At 38.0% G+C, this 22,787-nt stretch overlaps 1 long non-coding RNA gene across 23 annotated transcripts in view; it reads right to left on the minus strand.

Annotated features, from left to right (window-relative positions):
- LOC110483645 (uncharacterized) overlaps window positions 1–22,787 on the minus strand; it is a 192,923-nt gene that overhangs the window by 65,070 nt on the left and 105,066 nt on the right. For 14 of the 23 annotated variants that reach the window (XR_014957335.1, XR_014957320.1, XR_014957330.1 and 11 more), the window contains exon 2: window positions 1–22,787. This exon is cut by the window's left edge; it is cut by the window's right edge and continues 48,606 nt beyond it. The exons of 4 other annotated variants lie outside the window; for them this stretch is intronic. This is a non-coding gene — a long non-coding RNA (uncharacterized LOC110483645). 5 more of the 23 variants (XR_014957328.1, XR_014957333.1, XR_014957332.1 and 2 more) reach the window with 1 other exon arrangement.

Here is a 22,787-nt window from a genome sequence, read left to right on the forward strand (position 1 = left end):
TGCATTACATAGGAATTGAAAAATCAGTCCCCTTTCCCCTATATTCTATTAAGTATGTTAAAAAAAACTTCTACATCCTCTGGTTTTCAGTCATTTATAGTAAATGAGATTTGAATTCCAGACTCTGGAGTGCAGCCATTTAGGATATGCAGCTTTGCAAAACATTTTCCACAATAAAATCTCCAATGGTTTGAAGGTACTTCACATTAACCTAAAGCAATTTATTAGTGCAAAACCCTCTAAACTATTGACATATCTGGTCAAATTGAAACATGATAAATCTGATGATGGGATTATAGTTATTATGCTGTGGTGAGAACTACACTTGGAGAAGCTGGTGTTTTCCATATCAGCAGTGTTCCTTACAGTGCAAAAAGGAAATTACAAATGCTTTCAAAAGCAAGAGGTGCCAGCTCAATGCACAGCTTTTGTGCAGTACAGGCTTGAGATTTGGAGTAGCATTTTTTGTGTGAAAAAACACAACAAGAAATGTCAATGAGCTGTCTTGGAAAAGAACTAACAGAACATGATTTGCAGAATTGGTTCCTTTTAAGCTGAAAGTATAAGTGCTACTTATACTAGCTACTTCTACGGCTGTATCTTTATAAACCAGAATTTCCATGAAGGAATATCACATTCTTTCTTTTTAGAGAGGAGTCCAGAAATACCACTAGTCTGTGAAAATCAAGATATCTGAGATTTGCGCAGCCAACAGCTTCCTGTTACCCAAAACAAAAAAAGTTACACATGCCAGATGATGCAAGGAATTCAAGCTACTGCAAATTGGCTGAGCCACAGTAACTCTGTGGATATATTCACCAGTCTACTGTAAGTTTAATTCAATTTAAATTAGTCTGCTATTAAAGAGGGTTATCCAATTTTTTTTTCTCTTGCCTTTGTTGCTACTACTTAAAATATACAGAAATAAATATTGTAACCTGGATGGTGCATGGTATCTTATCAATCTGCAGAACCTAAATTAATTTTTACTTCCATTTCTGATCCTGTGTTTATATATAGGTGTCACACATTAACAACAAGTTGATAGAAATCCCTAGTTACAAACTCTCTGGAATATTTTTTTAAGTCCAAATACAGAAATGCAAACAGATTCTACTGTAGCTTCAGCTCATATCTGATGCTTAACAAGTCTTGTATTTCCCACAGAGCTGAAAGCAAATCCCTTATTTCTTGAAAGAACTTAAACACATTTCACTTTTTCAGAAGCTATCTATTTTCTGTCACTATTTCTGACATTGCTGCCTTTGCTAGCTAATGCATTCTGTGGTGGTACTTTAGAGAAGATTGCTTATTTAATTTTTTTTTAGGGGCTTCCCTCACAAAAAAACGTCCTTGTGTCTTTCAGAGACGAGGCTGTTCTGATTTACCTGTGCATCTGTAACAAAAGCAGGCCTTTTTCAGTGCAGAGCTCAGGATTACAGTAGGTGCAGCACAGGATGTGCCTACAGGGAACACATGAACATACCAGCCCCAGTGCTTTTGGATCATGCCCACATCCTCATGCTAGCAGAGGCTCAAAAGGAGGCAGTAGCTGAAAATCGATCCTTAAGATTGGCATTGCTCTGAATTCTCAACACAGCAGGGTAGAGGGTTCCCAGGTTTGTTGTATAGAGAGTGTGGCTATACACACTTGAAATTTTGTAGTGTTTTCCATAGGTTTCATAAGCCACAAGCTATGAAACAACCTTCTACCCTTCTGGCAAATCCATTTACACAATTTTCTGCCAGTCCATTCAAGGCTTCATGTCCTCTTCAAGGACTTCCAAGTGTAGGAAAAGAGGTGCAGACATAATTAGCTATGTCTCAAAAGTTTTCCCTTCTCTCTGTCTGTTCTCTAGTCAAGTATGTCAGCCCCTACAGGTTAGGGTCTTTCCATGTCTATCAGAACTGAATTCTGCATGTAACAGGCAAAGAGGAGTATTGGATAAAACATCACTGAAACCAACAGCATATCAGCATAAGAGCATCAAAATGAAATCTTACTGTGCAAGAGCACATTCCTGCACATGAAGCCTAAGATGAATGGCTGTTTGGACTTAAAGATACCCTTCTGTTGGCCAGCTTCAGTACATGGCCACAGAGAGGTTGTGTGACTTCCTTCTTGTAGTACAGTTGCTGGGGTACAGCAACTCATCCCAAAGTCAGCATTGCCAAGATACTTCCAGACGCTAAATCAAAACAAAGTCCTGAAGCCTGAGGGGAAGAAGTCTTATAGCCATAGCCAAAATCAAAGAAATAAACCCTTGATTTGAAAGGAACATAGAAAAAAGCACTGCATATTCATGCAGTTATTTAAATCCCACTAAATTAACAACCCACTGTAATGGAGTTAGTGAATGTTTAGACAAAATCTGCAGTTCCTCAGCTCAACCAATCTCTTCTGAAACCAGAAGAACTTGTCATTTAATGCCAATCCAGCTTCCCTGCTCTTTGAGAGGAAAGAAAGAGCAAGGTTTCCTCAGAACTACAAAAGAAGGACAGCAAATCATCTGAGGGACCCCAGCTCTTTAGGTAGATCTTCAAAAATGCTAGAACACATTTACCCTCACTAGGTTTGCTTTTTTTCTTGGTATCTGCATACCATTACAAGCAGGGGAGAAAATAATTACTCTTCTCCACATCACCAGACTCGTCCAGATAAGACAAATATTTTGTGTGATGCCCTGTTGAAGAACTCAGCTATGCTATAATTAGCAGCTGTGAAGAATCAACTCCACAGCTGTCAGCAGATCCATCTCTACTTTCCAAAGGGGTTTGTTATATGACTTGGAAAATATGGACACGTAGGAATTCTGAACAAGTTATTTCAACTCAATGGGAAGTATTAATCTGATAAGAATACCACAGTTCAGACCTTTGCAATATTTAGCTGTAGGCAGGCCCAATTTACAGCATCTAAGTAATAGTTCTAAAAAAAAAATAATCCTTGTTGCTTTAAAAGTTTCACTTCATCTTTTACTGATGCTTTAACGTTATTTTGACCGAACACAATCACTGATTTTTTTTTCTTAAAAGTACTTTGAAAAACTACACTGGCAGTAATATTTGCAAATATTATTTCAATCACTTCCCAAGGCAAGGAATTTCCTCATTAGCAAACCTGAAGCTGGCTGGTGTGAAAGCAGAAAGTGGGGAAGCTCTGAACTCTTTTTGTGCCAAGACAGAGCAGTGGCTGCTCCATAACTGGGTCCACTGAACCAGGGCTTGCTTGGGTCTTCTGGGCCTTGGGCATCATGCTGTCCTTGCACCTGGGCAGTGAGGACACGTTCCTCACAACTCCTAACCTGCTTCGCCCAAGCAGACAGAGATGGAAATAGAAGAGCAGTGTTACATTTAAAACAAGGGTTGGACTGAAAGTAGGGAGCACCACAGCTCTACTGTCAGATATCACTGCAGCTTTGTTGGTGCTATTATGGAAATTCAACTACACCCTATGTGACAGCAAAGAAGAAGAGGGAAAAGAGGATTTTTTTACACTTTTCCTGTGAAGGCCATTTCCAATAAACAGGATCTGTAAGGCTATACTCTTTCACACATTACCAAAGGTAAATCATCTTGAAAGATTTAAAGGAATATTTGTGTCCAGTGATATCTTGGTATACTCATAAATGTAAGCTTGTCAATCCCTGCCTTCTGTAAGAGTAATCTCCAAGAAATATGTTTTGTCTCAAGCAGCACAGGCCAGATACACTTCTGGTTTAAAAGCAAATAATATGAGGTATCTAAAGCAACTTTCAACAATAACAATAACAAGCAAAAATAATCTGCTTTTTCACAGTGACACCAGCAGGACTTCTGCCACTGACTAAAATCTAAGGGTTGATACAATTTTAGGCAGTAAATTATGTGTAATATTTTCCTAAGTCAAGGACAGCATTTTGGTCGGGGGCAGTAGAAATATCTGAGCAGATTGGCTACAACAACATGATCACTATTCATGTTCAGCACATGGGACGTCCTGATACTGTTTTGTGAGCATGGGTATTTGCTTTAAATATCTTGAATAAGGTCTGACTCAAAGCAACTCAACTCCTAAGGAAAATCAAAATGAGAATAATTTAGGTTTTACCTAAGACAGGCAAAGAAAAAAGAAATAAAACCTAGAACTATCAACATTTCTACATGTTCTAACTCACTAGAATTTTTAAAATTCAATAAAAAATGCTGATATTCAGAAGGCTGCCGGAACTTTTCTAGAACAGAGTAATACTAGTGTGAATTGAAGTTATACTAGTTGATGGATGAAACAATTGTCCTATCAGCCAAGTTTTTTCACATACTTTATGGTTCACTTAATGCTTCTTGGCTATGCAATGAAAAGCGAATGTGGTTAGAGTTTTACAGATGACTAATGTTTGTGTCTTTGATACTCTTTATTATTTTAGTGTGTAAGGTCACTGCCACCTCACAGTATCTGTATGATAATTTATTTACAATAAATGTTTTTAAAGAAATGTTGCCATAATTTGTTTCTTAAAATTCTAACTTCAAAATGTTTTCATATCTAATATAAAGTGTTTACTATGTTAACCAAATTAATAATAGAAAGATTATATCAATCACTAACCTGTAATTCCATTGAAGTTACAGAGTATCAGTTCTCTGATTTGCTAATGCTTTAAAAATCATGAGTCAGAGAAAGGTTTTAAAAATGTCTGTGTACCTTTTCCACCCTGTGCTGATGATCATTAACTACTAATAGACAGTAACAAACTCCTGCAGCACATAACGCCGAGCTACTCTGTCATGACCACTGCAAAAATTAAGGAAATATCTTTTCAAGGGCCGTAGTATTAGTTTTACCTGTGATAATTTCAAGGGGTGCAGTGAGTCATCCAGGCTGCAATACCAGATATGGTGGCCAAGACAGACCCACAAAGCTGATGTGGAGTGTTAAACCTATGTTAAGTGATGGATAGAGCATTACTAGATTGAGTGATCTCACTGGTAAGAAAGTTAAAGCTGTGGATTAGTTTGAATTCCAGGTGTCATTTCTTTGTTGTTACAGCAGTTGCTGTCCTCTGAGAAATCATCTGCTTCTAACATGTGTTATTCTGTTTTACCAGTAGAACACCAGAGGTGTACATGGTACCACAGGCAAGCATGAGAAATGGACTGTGGCAAAGGCACCTATAGTTTAGATTTTAAACACAATATTGGGAGCGTACAATAGTGGCAAATGCAGGAAGAAGAGTTACATTTCATCAATAATGGGGCAGGCAACTGGACTGAGTTTTGGACTGGATCTCACTGCACATCATCCTCAGGCCTTACGTATTCTTCTTGAAGGCCTGGGAGCACTACAGAGGTAGTCTGTGATTCACACAGCCTGTGAGTGCAATGAGACAGACCCAACATGGGTGTGGGACAGATACCAGTGAGGGGTGCACTAAGGGCTCACCCAGATTTCTACGTGGAAACACTTGTTTGTGTGCAGAGTATGAGTGTGCCATACACAAACCTTGAGGCTCCAGCAGCATCTGCACTGTGGTGCTCAAAGTGCTAATGTCCTGGAAAGATAAATGCTCAATGCCTGTGATCCCTGCAGTTATCCTCATGAGCTGCATTTCCCATCTGGCTCAGCCTCTTGCCAGCAAACAAGTAGTTAAAAACAGTCAACTTTAGACCAAAATCCCCAGCTTCACACTGTCTGAATCAGAGCTTTTTCCAAGCTTATAAATTTCAATCATTCATTTCACCCAGGAATTGACAGTGTGTTAGGGAAGTTATAAGACCAAATAAAGGGAGAAGAAAAAATAAGAGCAGAAAACACCTGTCTTTGCAGCTGGCCACCAGGCAGACCTTTAATGTGCTGCCTGCTGGGAAACAGGGATGGTCTCATGTTACACTGAGGCTTCAGCAAAGGATGGAGTTTGCAGAAAGGAATCCTGCAACTAGAAGATGTAAGGCTTGGGTTTTAGCCAAAAACAATGGAGAGCAACATTAAATGAAAAGTTCCATAAGTTCAAACACATTCAACCACCAAACAACACACAGCTTTGTGGTTTGAAAGAATTTTAAAAAGAAATTTAAATCATCACTGCAGAGCTACCAGTTGTTTCTAATTTTGAAGAACAATCAGTATTTTACCCTTAACTACCACCAAATGCTTCCCAAAGTGACCATAGTCACCCATAAACAGACTGAATGTCTTCATTAAGGAAGAGCAGACCAAACCTGGTAAAAGCCAATATGCTACTTTGAAAATTGCTTTAGTGCCTGAAGCACTAAATTTCATCTTTCATAGGCTAAATCAACCCTAATAAGTGGCACCAGTTTTGCTTTAAGTCACATCCTTAGAAGCTCACTGACTAAAATTGAGAAGTCATCAAAGAAGAGTGATTCCAAAAGATTAGTAGAAAAATATACATAATAGTATTAAAGTAGACATTTAGAGGGTAAAATCTTAAGAATATAAACGTTGTAAGAGAGAGCAGTAGAATACAATTTAAAAAAACCTAGAAGTTGGACAGAAAATCCATAGTTCTACTCCTGAAGTGAAGCAGTGTAAAAGTGAGGATAGGACTGCAAAGTACCTTAAAAAATGATCAAAGCACTACATAACCAGGAACTAAAATACATATTAGAAGCCAAAATGCCCTTTTTCATATAGTCTCAATAATACTGACTGTGGTAAAGGGATAAAGGCATTAACAGGTGCTTAAGGAGCAGATCAGCAGTGACCTGCATTTTCAGCAGTGACCTCTAATTTCAATTTCATAGCACAAGACAAAGAAGAATCTCTTTTTCTGTGGGATCTAAAATAACTTAAACTCCACCTGATTTTGGTAGGAAATGAGAGGACAGTAACCTTCCCTGATAAGGAAGTGAGAAGGGGGTATATTGACTGCAAAATGTTGCTGAGAAAAGAACTGTTGGAATCACAATTTCAGGGACATAACATTCAGGATTGATGAAAGAGGTATTAAAATGCTACAGTATTTGAAAATTAACTTATTGAATGAAGCAGAGTTTGAAAAAGTAGTGAATATTTTAGAATCATATACAGCTACAGTTTATACTGGCCCTCCAAGGGAGGGATGGGGTTCACATTAACAAGGGTATTTGATTTGTTTTGGGTTTTTTTTTATCTTCTGGCAGATAACAAACCTTTGCAAAAGAATCCATAAATTATATTTCAGCTCTTTGTTCTTCTAGGTTCATTCCTAGAGATTTAATGATGTAAGATTCCTCTAATTTTATTATTCTATTGAACAAATGATAAATAAAAATTTCCTCTAGACATACAGAGGGAGGGAAAAATCACCAAAATATTGAAAAAGGATCCAGGTTTTCAGTCAGTTGAAACATCCTTAATTGGCTGGCATGTTTTTCTGCACTTATTACAGTGAATGCTGCCATCTGTTTCTTACTTCAAAAGAAATAATCAAAACTATTAGCAAGCCAACAGAGAAGAAAGTCTTATCATGCATATAGACTATTTAAAAAAACATAGTATCCACTGGCTCCCTGTGGATTGAATATTTCTAGCCTTGATGTGATGATTACTGGTAGAATAATATTCAACCATCTTCCATTTGTGACAATGGGACATGTAAAATTGAGATAATTTTGACTCCAGGTTTTCCATTTCCCAATTTAGGATTTGCCCTGTAAGGATCCTGAGAAGTATGTTTGTGGTGAGCCAGGCTGTGCTCTGGATCACAGTTTGGTGGCTGAAGATAATGAAAAGATTGCCAGTGTAAAATTCATCTTTAACAGCCCAAAGAGAAGTCTACAAGCAAAGAGCAGGAAAGCACACACAATGTTAGGGCAAAGAAAAAGACACAAAAGAGACAGAATTCCCTTCCACTAGACTGGTAGTGTATCATCAACAGTGCCCTCATCCCAACTGATCAAATATACATCCTATGGGCTATTTTCTTAATTGTTAAGCATCATAATGAATCGCTGATATTTATGCACTTCACCATTTAATTTCATCAACTGCTGATTAACCTGATGACAATAAAATTCATGCTTGGAAAAACAGGAATGTTTTTACAGATACCTTGCCTATACATTAATTTAGGACATTCACTTCCTTGAGTGCTTTCAGATTATTCAATCCATAATGGGAATGCTGTAAAGGCAAAATTCCCTTTCAACCATGGCCACAATCTGAACAGCCAGGGAAAGGGAGCTATAGCAAAGAGGATGTGCAATAAGCCATGGTAGCTGCTACAGTCAAGAAGTGACAATAGAATAAGTATGAAATACAGGAGAGGATTCACTCCCATGAAGCGTACTAGGTATGTTTTTACTCTATCAGTAGCAGTGGAGAGTAGAAAGATTATAACTTCTTTCCATCCTGTTATTTTCCTATCTAACCAAAGGAATCCAAATCTGTATCTGTCTGAGATTAGGAGAAATAAGAGCTTTTTGATCTCTGCCTTTCCCTCTGCTACAGGGAACAAAAACAATTTCCAACAATACTGCTCTTGTACCATCCATTTTTTTGCTTTGCTTCAAAAAAACTTTATTAATTCACTTTTATGCTTTGCTTTTTCTTCATGTCAATGACAGTACCAATAGTATTTCCTGATTTTACAACTGCCTGAGTAACAGAAGCATGAGACACACAGGCAGGACTGAGGCACACCCACCAGTGACCCCTGCCTTCACTCCTACCTGTAAGCCACAGAAAGAAACAGACAATTTTATAAGGAACGGCATGCCAAGATATTTTTTAATACTAAATGTCCAGGCTGTAGAGACACCTGCTCAGAGATCAATACAGCAAGCAGGCAAAAATAACAGAAGACAACATGGACAGGGGTAGATGTCAATATAGGGAGGAGAAAACCCCAAAACAACAAACAAACCACAAAAACCAAGAGATGATTAACAAGTCATCATTTGCTATCAGTACCTGTGGACCAACCACAAACCATAAATAAGAAAGAACATACAAACCTCAGACCAGAACAATAACCTTGTCTCATCTGATAAACATGACTGGAGTTTGTGGTTTTCATCTACTTTCTTAGCAAAAACTAAAAAGCAATTTTTAAAAAAGGAAGGTATCCACACACAGTGTGGGAGGCAGGAGAATGGCCATGAGCTGATGTGACAGCTGCTGGCTCTTGGAAGGGAAATGGGAGAAAGCACAAGAACAGCAGCAGTGACATTACAGAGGCAAAAGAGCCATCAGTGCTACAGCACTGGAGGGGTTTACTGTAGCCAGGGACTCAGCACAGTTCTCAGGCAGAGGGGCCTTTGGAAATGCAGATAAGTTCAGGGGAGATATATGAGCCTCGAAAAAAGAAGTAAAAAACTACAGGAATTCAATCAGCTCTTCTGTGAGCATTGGTGACTACTACACAGGCTTGATTTGTTTGAGAGAACTGTGCACTAGGATGTTTCTTAACCTAAAAAAACCAAAACAAAACCCAAAAAAACCAAACCAAACAAAATCATAGCTTGAAAGAAGGTGTATCTTTCTTCTAGAAGTGTCACCATTCTCCTGCCAAGTGGGAACATTTAACCATTATCAACAGGCAGATCTGAAGCTGGACAGAGCTGCGTAAATCCACTTGTCACATATATGTCTACTCTGTTACCAGGACTGTTTTTTGACAAATGAATTGGAAACCAGCCTATTCATCCTGTATAATAAACAGCAAGTGCTGGAGGGTATTTAACATGCAAAGGACACACCACAGATTGCCATGCTCACTGCATGACAGCCACCGAGGAAACTCATTGGACACAGACTCCACATTCCTCATGGAAGGGAAGAAATGTCATTTAAGGTAATGTGTACAACTGGTCAAATCAGTGTTGACAAATACATTTGCTAACAACTTCAGCCCTTTTTCCAATTACCAGATGTTTGCAAACAGACTGCTGTGTTTGTTATTGCAACAGTAGGGCAGACAATTGAAGTGCCTGAGCCAAAGCCCCAAACTCTCATTGACTTCACTGGGCTATGGGAAAGGGCTGTAGATGAAAAACTTTATGCAAAGAATTTTCGAAATATTCACTTGGACTCTTTCCCACTTTTTATTTATGCTTTATATTTGGTCATTCACCTCATACAGTTTTTTGGGTTTTCTTCTTCCAAGCTACATATCTGAAATCTTTTAATTTAATAGCAAATAATTTTTGCATCTGAATGAATAACCATATTCACACAAGACTAAAAAATTGTGAAGAGCAGTCATCATCCAAATGTTTGTGGCAGTCCAAGTATCCATGAGTGGCTGATACCAAAAGGCTGCAGTAAGCCTGGGATGAGCCATGGCAGCACTTCCCAGCAAAGTTTAAGTCCATTCATGAAGTTAGTGACAGATCATTAGTCTGACGCAGGAGCAGACTCAGAACAAACTGCACTGCCAGCTGATACACTCACTCAAGGCAAAATCACCAACTAATTTGTCCTTCTACAAATAAAGAGGAACTCAAACAGGAATTAAACATATAGCTGCTTCATTTTTCAGGATCTGGAATTATACTGCCTGACTCTACAGGGGGAAGTAGTTGTCTTTATAATTCAGTCCTACTTTGTCTGGGTATTGTGAACAATAGTAATAACATATCTGTTTCAAAGTACTCCAGGAAAATTTCTTCAGAGGATTTACCATTTAATAGTGAGATTATGATACACTTAACATTACAGAGTAACATCCTCTTTTTGTAATCCAATTGGATTTTAATAGCTTTCTTGAAAGACTTGTGAGATGTGTCAGGTACAGCACGATATCGTAATCTGATCCTTAGCTTCTTCTAAGTGTGTTAAGCAGTGTGGATCATCTCAACCGAACATATCAGAAAGTTTCTCCTTGATATTCAGGCATGTTTTTATATGTTCCTTTCCTCTCCTCTTTATAGAGTAATTTTTGTCTGCCTTGGCCTTCTCTTATCAAATAGTGGGTGCTGAGCCTAGATTCTTCTAACCAAGTCATCATGAAGCAACAAATCTTTTTCATGGGGCACTGAACAGAATAAAGAAAATAAACTGCAGAATGCACAGAGCAGAACCACCACCTCCCAGTGCTACATGCATGTGGACATTTTGGACTACATCTTTTTTCCCCTGAAATTCCTTCTCTTGGAACTTGCCCAGTGCAGATCAAATATTCTGATTATTTACATGTTGTCTTGCACCAAAATCCCTTTTCAAGAAACACCCCCCTCAAAGGCACTTTAACAGCCCAGAAATTCATGAATGATTGGCTGAAGCTCTGAGCAACAAGACGACAGCTTGTGGCATATCACCAAGATGTTTTCCATCCTTTGATTACCTTATTTATTTTCCAAGTATTGAATTATAATGTTTACTACAAGGAGCATATAAACACAATAAAACCTGCCATCTTTTAACATAATAAAGAAGCTCAAGCTATATATGTGCCATTTAATTTACAATAATTTGTTCCTTCTTGATGCCGTATCCTGATAGCAGCAATTAATGAATGTGGAGAAGATAACATTGGTTTGAGTGCTCAATGTGACACACAAAAACATTACTGTAAATGATCCTAAAAGCTCATGAAAAAGGGAACTGGCAAATAACATAGGGTATGATGAGCTGAGCCAAGAATGTGATTTTGGACTGTTTCCATTGTGGTTTTCACTTCAGAGTAATTTGTTTGATTTGGAACACCAGCAATATAACTCTGTGTAGGGATGGGTTATTTGAGGTAACCTCTATGTTTTAAGGATGGGGTATTTTTATAGCCCAGGACCAAAAAATTAGGTCACATGCTACAGCTACCTAGAGCTAGGAAGACAGAGAATCCACTGTTTTTAATTCCTCACGTTATCTTGTACCACACAGAGACATGTATTTTACTGTTCTTAAAATACATATCTATTAATATGTAAATGAGTAAAACAGCACAGCCTAAGAAAACATCCTTTTAGCAGAAATATTAACTTTTCAAATTCTTAAAGGCTACTTTTCACACTAAATTCCTCAAGAAATGTAGTGAAGTTGAAGCATAAGAGTGCAATATTTGAAACTTTTAAATTATTCTGGATTTTAATGCATTTCAAATTCATGTGACAGTGCAACCTCTTTAGTGCTAGATTTTCTATGATAGATTTTGAGCTAACGTCTAGAAAAAAGCTAAATTTTTTGAGTTGCTAAACGTTAAAAGTTTCAGTTTGTGCATAAAAACACAGCAATGGTGGGCTCAATAGAGTACATAAAGACAGGACTACCATAATTTAACATATTTGGATGTGGACAATATTTTGTCTAGCACAGAACATATGTAAAAGATAAAAAAAAAACCTTAAAATTAAAAAAAATAATTTTAAATCATTCACAAATTAAAATTTTATAGTGGAGTCTTTTAAAAACTTAGGTTCAGATCCCCTTTTTAGTGAAGTTTCAATGGGAAAAGTGAAAATACCTAATTTACATCAATGAAAAAATTATAAAATCAATATGTAGTGCCCGTTAAACTGTCATTGTACTACCTACTGTATTGCTTGAAAAGAATAAAACACTTCCAAGATTTCTATAGGACCAATCTAACATCAGTTCTGGAAATTATCTTCACTCACAGGATGAGCTAGAGAAATATTCATAAGGTCAATGTATTGAAACACCCTGATGTCCTTGGCCAGGAGCCACGTGAATAAAAATTCCTTTAAAATTGCCATTCTGTAGCATTGTAAAGGAAAATTTAAAGAATTACTGAACAGTTCTAACTAAAAATCACTGACATTTAATAAACAAGGAATCTTATTATTTCTCCCTTCTTTTCTCAAAAAGTTTTTGTTTATAAAACACCAACACACATCTTGGAGTCACCACATCAATTCCCTACGTCTGGAGATGGGACCTAGGGCTGTGCTCTGGTCAAGCACAGGCCTGAATCTGACCAGGACATCCCAAATCTGTGGTACTGCTGCAGAAGCAGTGGCTGCTTTGGCTAAAGCTTGATAATCTGTCTGCACTGCATGGACACCCTCTCCAGAGCATTCCTCCACATCATTTCACTCCTAAGATTAGTATCTTAGGACACTAATGACCATCAGGCAATTTCCCATTGTTTCCTTTTATTTCTCACACATTTACTATTCATTAATACTTTTCTCAAGTACTCAAACCTATTTTTGTTTATGTTCCACAGTGAAGATGCTCAGTTGTCTTCCATGTGCTGTTGTGGATCTCCACGACTGCCTCTGCTTTTTCTCATATCCACTGACAGGGACAAAATGGGTGCCGGTCCAGACAAGGATGTGTAGTTATGGTGACAGGACACTTTTATTACCAGACACTTACTAAAGCTTGTTAAAGGTTTTATGAAGAGAAGAAAATCTGATTTTTACAGAGGCAAGTCAAAGTCTACTGGGAATAAAAGGGATTATGTTGTTTCCAAAGGATGTTCAATGCAACTGCCACAACTTTTGCTAGATGATTTTATCACCTTGATCTGGACTGCTCAACTGACACTTAAAGCTGGAGAGCTTCCTCTGGAAGCTTGGTGTCCTTTTAGAAAAATTATTGAAATTGTTTTTTATAGGGAAAGAAAGAGTTTGGCCAACAAAAAGGTCAGCTGACAAATTTTCTGCCCATGGAGCATTATCTAAGATAAATAAAAGCAACACAGTGAGACAGAAAGGCCAGAGCATGTGCTGTGCCAGGCACAGCAGCTTCCTTTATCCCTCCTGCCATGCAGCAGTGCCACATGGTCAGCAGTCAGCACAGGAGACAGATCAAAGTCCTTGTAATCCTGTTAGGAGGCTCTTGATATGGCCTGAGACAAGGGGAAATGAGATTTGTGGATAATCTCAGCTCATCTTCGCTGCAAATGCCTACAAGGAAAACGTGACTGTAACCTGCCACATTTTACACATACAGAAGTCCCTTGCTCTTTTCTAGAATAACATAACTCAGGCAAGTGAAAATACAATTGTGATTTATAGTTCACTGGATTTTTTGCAAGTACAATAGTACAAATAAATCCAGTTTTTCCCCCTGACTGACCCTGCTGGTGGGCTGTGCAGAGGTGTGCTACTAAACCAGAAAAACCACAATATTGTTGTGATTAGAAACTTTTGGGATGTCAAATTGCAGCAACATATTTGCACCTCGGCTGTTTGACCTAAAGCTTTACACCAGTGGTTTTAATAAACCTTTCACTTACAAAGCTGGTGCAGGAGAGACCAGAAAATAAACCCAAACCATCCAGAAATGGGCAGGACTGTGAAGCAAAGCAGTACAAAAGAGGTGATGCTGCTTTCTCTTCATTTTGTTTTCCCATGGAGCCAGTAAATAAGAAGAGAAAAGCAGAGGCTGTAAAACCTGGACGAAAGAGCCAATTCAGTAGGCAAGCTCTGATCTCCAGCATGTTCACTGAAAGTTCTGGTTTTTTAAGGAAAGTTGCCTTGTTCTTACATAACCTTCGACAGTTCGCTACAGCAGGGTAAGTGAGGGAACAAGATTAACAGATACGAGATATTTTTACTGCTTCACCCAAAGATTCACAGAATTTTCTGGGAATTTTAACACTTTTTCAAAACAATGTGTGATTCGTCATGTTGCTATCAGTGCTAGGAGAGACTTCTACATAGCCTCCAAGTGATTTGTACTGAGCAGTCTAATAAAATTATTTAACATCGTTCTTCAAACTAATAAAGCCACTAAATTTATTTTTGATAGGAATCAAAATTCTGTTATTAAATATACATGCAGTGTCACTGCATTACCAAAGTGGAAATCATGAGGCTGCTACTCCTACCAACTGCTGTGTGTTATCATGATAAGCTAGCCATGATAAATGCTTTCTGAGTGAACTCTCAGGAAATATATTTGTGTCAATTAGCACAGATTGTGCGATCAAGGAGCAAGGTCAGTGAAGCATAATAAATGGAAGTCAATATCTGCCCTAAAACATGACATCTATTTATCTAAGTGCAATATCTTGGCTTGGATTTACTGTATCCCTTCCTGCTTCCCTCCTTTTACTAAGTATATATTTTAAAAGAGACTGGTGTAAACAAAGCACGTAACAATTTAAATGAATTTACATTGCAATGCCATTCCATCAGTAGGGTTTGTTTGCCTCCCTGCTATGAAGATCCACTGCTGATATTTTTACCAGCAAGTCCCCCAGACAAACACTGACTTCAGGTCACAAAAGATCCACCACAGACGCAAAATCCAGAACTATTTCCCCATATTCTGCACCTCCACCAAAGTAGAAGCTGAAGGTATGAGCACATCTGAACAGTCAGAGGAAGCACCAGCTGCGCAAACACATGGCCCAGCCTGTGATAAAATCCTTTTTCCTTTCTACAACAGCTGCAACAAAGTCAGAGCTCCTTGAATACAGAAAATCTCTGTAATTTCTCCAGTGGCAGAAAACCAGTGAACAGCCCCATAACAAAAAGTACCCTGGGCTATTAGTTAGCCTGGGATTCAAGAACATCAGCATTTCAAAGTTTTCTGCCATGCAATAGGCACCAAAATCAGACTTCAGCCACATGTCCCTAACTGCACCAACAGCACTGAAGGTCTGACACTGTCCTGCTCATTGCTGGAACTGGAGCAGAGCTCTGCACCCAGCCAGGGAGCAGGGCTCTGTGGGGGAATGCTCTCTGCAGGTGGACACAGCAAAGCTCCTGTGCAGATCTGCCAGCAATGCTCCCCAGCCCGAGTTTAAGGCCAGAGCCTCAGCTCTCACTGCCTTTAGCAGGGCCAGGGCATTTATACAACAGCTGAATCTGAGGGATGAAGGACATGACCTTGAAGATGGGTCTTAGAATAGGAAGAACTTTGCCTTAGAGACAGGACCAAACTAAATGATAACATGTGAGTCCCAGATTTCTTCTGCTTTCAAGCCAATTGTCTGAACATGCTGCTTCATTCTTTATTCTTCTGTTATCATAACATTACAATGTGTCTTCCTTTGAGCACACCTTTTGAGACGTGGGCCTGATTTTTGAAGGGGACACGTTCAGCACTTTGAAGGACAATCAGGGAAAGGATTTTGACATAAACAAAATGGACATACCCCAACCACAAAAACTTGAACATTTTAACCACAAAAGAAGTCTGCATGTATAAAACCTTATTACACTAAGTCCTTGTTTCAAAAAATAGCTGCTAATGCAGCAGAGTAAGCAAGTTTACCAATAAATCTCTTTGAAATCATTCTGATACCAAAGAAATTAGACAAAACAACTTCTACAGCCTACTAAAACACATGGCCTGATATTTGAGAGCAAATCAAGAAATTTTAGCTGTTGAGAAATGAGATGGACAATCTTTGGAGACAAACATCACTGATGAAAAGTGATGATGTCCATATTAACTAAGCAATCTATTGCTATTTACCCCAGGAATTACTGCACACAAAAGGAATTACTCAAAAAAACTCAGCCTGAGAAATCTTGGTGTTTGTTGCTATCCCTTTCTGTTGTTATTTAAGGAATACAATGGAAACCAATATCAAAAAATTAAAATATTATATATTCTTGTTGTTATTGGAAAAAATACAGGAAAATTAACTCTATATAGAGAAGTTAAACTGTGTTCATTTATCCTTTTCACTTTTTTCTATTATTATCAATAATCCCAGAACTTCTTAAGTTACACAAAGAAAAGAAAAGGTTACTTTTTAGGGGAAGTAAAAACAGGAAAGGAAGGGGCAGTAATATGACAAAAAAAAGGGAAGATTTATCTTTATCTTCCTTCAGTCAAAATATCTCTTTTAATATTCATAATGGTCTCCCCGCCAGGTTGGCTTGAGTCTCAGCAAACACCTAATTGCCATTAGCATTAATAATTGACACACGCCCACCTAAAAAGAGAAATACTTTATTTTGTCAAGTCTTAGAACTGGACAACAAATTTAAATGAAGAGAATAGCAAGAGGCTTGGAGACAAGTGAAACTGCATAAAAGTCCATAAAGGATAAAGAATTCTTAACATACTTGAAAACATTTCACACCAGCAGTAGGAGGCCTAAAAAATTATGCAAATGAATAGAACTCAAAAATTTTTATACAACAATGCATAGAGTAAATAGGAAAAATTGCATATAATATGACATTGTTGTATTAAAAAGAAGGAAAAAAATAGGGTAGAAAGCTTTAAAATATTTACAAGATAAATTAATCTCATGAAGGCTGCTAGGGAAAGAAAGTGTTGCAAATATCAGACAAAACCAGTGATCAGAACTGCACACTTTTTCAGCCTTCAATTCATGTCCTACACAGTTTTAATCCAGTCATCTATATATTCTTTCTTTCCCAACTTGGTCCTCTGCATTGTAGCAGTAATTTTCTCAGCTATATATTTCATTTTACAGTTGGATACATTAACATTTGCAAAAATCTTCAGATCTATGGAAAGATAATAATAAATAAATGCAGATAATGACGAGTAGCAATAACAATCAGTCAGATGCATCCCCAAATAGCATGGCCTTTTCCATGAAAATCATCTTAACCTACAGGGCCATCAGCTTCCATAGAGATATGAAAAGATAAATTAACTGGGCATCTGTTCTGCAGATTTTGAAGCGGTGATCACTGAGCCTTTCTTTACAGTTTTGGCCCACTTGATTTTTAGCCATTTTTAATTGATTCCCTGAATGAGTCACAGGAACAAATATTCTACAATGCAGTGTAGAGATGAACAGTTTTCACTGCACTTTTTGTGAGCTAAGAACCTTATCTGATATGAAAGCAGAACCCTCACCATCTTTAACAGATAAAGATACCATCAAAGCAGCAGCAGCAGCTGCTGAAAATTTTCTATCGAGATTCTTTGAAACATTAAACTACAGGAGAAGGGCTTGGAGCTGACCAAAATGTTTTGGTAAAACCAATGTGTTGAATTTTAGTAGCATTTAGAGTTTCATACTACAGTTGATTAAACCAAGTGTTCTTCTGATTAAATTTTCACAAAGATTAGGAATTGGAAACTGAATTCAGATCAGCCAAGATTTTTAGGTTTTTACAAATGTCTCCCTAAGCAAAAGAGTTACAACATCAAACTCTTTAACTGAAACACTTTTCATTTCTTTCTTCTATTCAATCCTCAGACAGAAGTATTTAGTTTGGGTTAATAAAAAATTTGCACTTCAAGTTTGAAATCATTTCATTTAAGTATTGAAGGTGTGAGGGTTTTTCATTGTTGTTTTTTCTGCTATTAGTTTCAATTTCAAAGGCAACAGTGGTTTCAAACACTACATCGAGATTTGCTTTTTTTTCAAACTTTTTTCAACTTTCCAAAAACGCACCCACTGTGGAAAAAGCCAGGATGGCTTTGCCTTTCCTCTTAAACCTGTTAAGACAATAAATTTCCATCCAATCAAATTAAAGACAGTTAGAACTTCCACATAGAACATCTTAAAAGTATTATAAATCACCAAGCAAAATGCTGATAGATATTTTGCTACATCGTTACAACCCACTTCCCTTCGTAGCCATTTAAATCGGTAGTAGCAGGCTACAGATTGCATTTTCACAATGACAAGCTGCACAGAAGAATTTTATCCTTACAGTCTTTTGTGAGACCCCTATGCATGCACTACTCCTTAATCTTTTCCTGGAGGAAGTCAGATTTCGGACTAAAAAGGTAATGAGCCAGAGAGTAGCACTCTCAAGTAATAAGGATGTACCTTTTATTAAGTCTAAAAACTCAGTTCAAGTTTCAGAACCTAATATATTCTACTCATCTACCACCTCATCCTGAAAGCACCTAAATTTCTTGTGAACACTAACTGCCTCTATCCATAATGCAAGCCTTGTAGCTTTGACACGGCTGAAACTGTTCCTTTATTATTTATCAGCATCACTACTTTTGACTTCAGAGTCCATACACTCAGGTAGGATCCAGATAAGAACTGAAAAATTCTGCAAGAGAACTGAAAATTTCATCTTTCCTCATCCTACAGACATGTCAAGACAAAGCTCTCCTCACAGGACCTTCAGTTATTCCAGGACAGGATACTCTCAGGCCTTCCTGCTGGAACTTGGTTACATCCAGTGTTCAATCCACCCCATGTGAATTATTGGCTGGAATGTACAACTTGCTGTAAAATATTTTAATTGCAACTCCCTTTTTGAAACAAGATCTGCATGTTTTCTCAAGCCAAAATTGCAAACACAAGTAAATCCTGAGTGTTCTTAATTCTAGCCACAGGATTGGCAGGGCTCAGACAAAGCCTAGGTTATACTATGTGTACATAGAAGAAGAAGGGGTAGTAATTAGTCTGCACTGTATTCTAAGTCTAATTAGTCTTCTAATTAGTCTGCACTGTATGCTAAGGAGTGAATCCTTTATACAGAGAGTGTTCCCTTATCAAAAGACAATTCCTCTGGCAACAGCTTGTTCCACCTAGCAAGAATATGATACTTAGGCTTTAGAAATAGTTTAAAAGTATCCCTTATCTACTCTCTAAGGAAAAGAGAGCAAGTTCAGGGATATGCAATATTGCCACTACCCAACTATCCCCGAGAAACGTTGTTACAGAATCATTTAGCCTTAATCAGAACGAGTTCAGACAGAACGGCCGGGCTTGTTACAAGCCTCTCAACATCTTAAACAGCAGGGATAGGCAGCAAACTGCTGTCCTAATCATAGTGGAGAACTATTAGATTTTCTTCACCAGCTCTTGCAGGGTTTGCCAGAGGTATTCACACCATCTTTAATGCTGCAGCAGTACAGAAAAATGATCTATGTGGATTTGACGGCCTTGTTTCTTCTAACCAAACAATCAGGAAATACTCTTAAGAAAACTCCCTTGTCTTGCACAAATATGTGCCCATACATGACTTTTGTGCAGCAAAAAAGTTTTCATGGTTGCTCAGTGCTGCACACAGATTGAATTTCAGAGATAACCAAAATGACAGCCCTTCGCCCCCCTCCAGAGCTTCAGTGGACACCATTGTGTCTTCCTTCAGTTTTTCAAAATAGTCCCACAATTCCTTCTATGAGAGAGTTATGCTATTTGTAGCTTTGAATATGGAGACATGGGTGATGAAATTTCACCCTCCATAACCAGCAAAGAATTTTACATATATGATATTAACAGCTGACCAAGTGCACAACATCCTTGCATGCTTTTACTTTACACCAAGATATCAGAAGTCATAACAGGCTGGGTAAAAAAGCTCTGATGAATTGAAAACTGATATTAGAAAAAATTCAGTTCAGGTTCTGAATCTAAGGAACAATTACAAAGTTAATTTCAGAAAACAGGTGAGGACTCTCCTGTTTCTATGTACGTTACAGGTCTATTAACACTTCTAAAACAAACCTTAGCAAACACATATCTAACAAACTCCTATGTATAAACACCTAAAGGTAGATATTGTCATTCACTCACCACATCCTTTCTAGCCTGATATACAACTTTACAGTTTTCTCTGGGTTAAGTGTCACAGATCAAGCTGTTAGCTAGGACTCTATTTAGAACACTCAGATTTCCCAGTTATCTCAGAAGAGCTTAGCTGTGTTGCTGCTTTTCCATGGAGACCAAACTCAAAAACCAGGCACAATTCAGGGTATCCAGTCCATACTGCACCCTCCTGTTCAAAGTGCCAATTCTCAGAATGCTTCTTCCTAATTTCTAGAGGCTTTTTCCACACCTTTTTGTCCCCAGATGCTTTCCTCACATGCCTTTTCAGCATTACAGCTATACCTGAAAGTCTCCTCCTTGGTATATCAGCAAAGTAAAATTCATATTGATTTTTACAGCACCCATTTATTTCCTGCAGAGCTGGGTACAATTTTGAGGTCTGATAGTCATCTTAGAACTATATATTTGAGAAACTGTCATATCAAGGGTCCCTGTGCATGTCAGCCACCACAGATGGAAGGGGTAGCAAAAAGGAGCATCACAATTGATTGAAATATTTAGTTCTGTATGCACAACTTGCCATACAGACCAAAGTTCCACCCAGCACTCCTCACACAGATGAATTGTGTGCAGGTGCATTCACCAGGCCTGCAAACTGCAGAGCATAAGTCACCACTGCCTGGGGGGCATCCTATGCTTATGCAGAGCTCCTGGTGGAAATCAAGGTAGTAGCAGTTAATTGCTATGTGTATTTTATAGGAAGCCAGGATAATTTTTCTCTAACAGATGGTGCATTTTGCTATGATATGGTAGCTAGACTGCCACAGATCTCACTCCAGTCTTGGGCAGGTGGGTTGGGAAAATGGGGACAGTGAGAGATGCAAGATTGTATTTGACACAAATGTGTCATTTGTTGGTTTTAGGCACACCTGTTCCCCAGAGATTATCTACAAACCTTCCAAGGGTCACCACTTCCAGTTGTCTTCACACACCAAATCTTCTGAATCTTCTCACAAAACCAGAAATTTATGCACAATTACATTTTCTTCACTGATAAAAGTGCTCAAGCATGCACAGAAATATTTCTCATTTGCAGTCTAAATGCACTTATGATAAATCCATATACTTGTTCCTGTGCCAGTGCTGTCTTTTAGATTAAGTAGTTCCTTGTTGTCTCTGATTCTATGGCAAGCTGCCGTGGTGACTTATTCTCTTGTTACAAGGAGGTGGAGAGCACCAAAGATAATTAATACCGTAACACAGAACCAAGCTCTTCTAATGTGCATTTAAAATAAGCATTTTCCATTGAACTGTGGAAAGGGAAAACTGGAAATTTTGCAAATCTCAAAATTAAAATTAAATTATTAGCTATGAAAAGTCATAAAAGAGAGAGAGAGGGAAATGAAGCTGTAAAGGAGATCAATACATTTTTCAAAAAGTATTTCATTAAGTATCTTTAGGCTCAGTTTTCTGCTACTATGATCTCTGTGCCAGTGCTGATTATTATTTCTATTTTTCTGTGTTTAAATTCAGAGTTAACAGATTGGGTTGAGATTTACCCCAAGTGCAGTCAGAGAACCCCATGCAGAAAAGCTACAGGATGGACCAACCCAATCATCACAGCCACATTCTCAACACTTTGCCTGTTTGGTCATCTCACAAGATATGGCCCAGATTGGGGACTGGCTCTGGACAAGGGATGATGATACTCTGATGCTGGTTCCAGCTATGGTGTCAATTCCAAGCCCCAGGAAGCCACAGAGGTGTTCTGCAGCAGGTCTGCTCCAAGTTCAGTTCATGGAATATGGATTTCATCCCCCATCTCCTTCTTTAGACTATTTAAAGAGAAGTGTTGTCTCACTGTGTGTTAGTCTTTTCTTCCTACCATACCATTAATGTTATCCTGGATTAACTGTTCAGGAACTTGTTCACTATTTTGACAGTAGGAGTGCCACCTCCTAATGAATACAGCTCTATACATCGATATAATGCATCACCTTCATGTACTGGATTTCACCAGTTTTTCCTTAAATAACTAGAAGTTACCTAAACAAAACCAATTAGTTGATTTGTTCTGCTCAGGCTAATTAATTTACTGCTACCAAGGAAAAGAAGTTAAAGTCTTTTTGAGGCCTCAGATCACAGACATTTCAGCTCTTCACAGTGGAAGATGGCAGCTGACAGAAATAGTAAATATTTCTAGCTCAGGAGAGATTTTTCACAGGACAAGTACCTTGAGATCCCACGCAAATTGCTAGGCCTAATATACCTGATCCAAAGTGAGCAAGTGAATGAGAGAAATGTTGAGAAGATGTGTCAGAACAAACTTCATTGTATGAAGGTCAGAATATGGAATTAGAGCATGAAAAGTTAAGTTTCTTCTCTTGCCTTTTCCTCAAGGGTCTGGTTATAGTACTTCTAAAATTAATAAAATCCTTTCTTACTCAAACTTTGCATTTTAATGGAACTTTATATCTGCAACTCCTTATTTAG

Source organism: Lonchura striata, chromosome 9, assembly GCF_050655825.1.
Source record: "Lonchura striata isolate lonStrDom1 chromosome 9, ASM5065582v1, whole genome shotgun sequence".
In the NCBI taxonomy this organism is placed as follows: domain Eukaryota; kingdom Metazoa; phylum Chordata; class Aves; order Passeriformes; family Estrildidae; genus Lonchura; species Lonchura striata.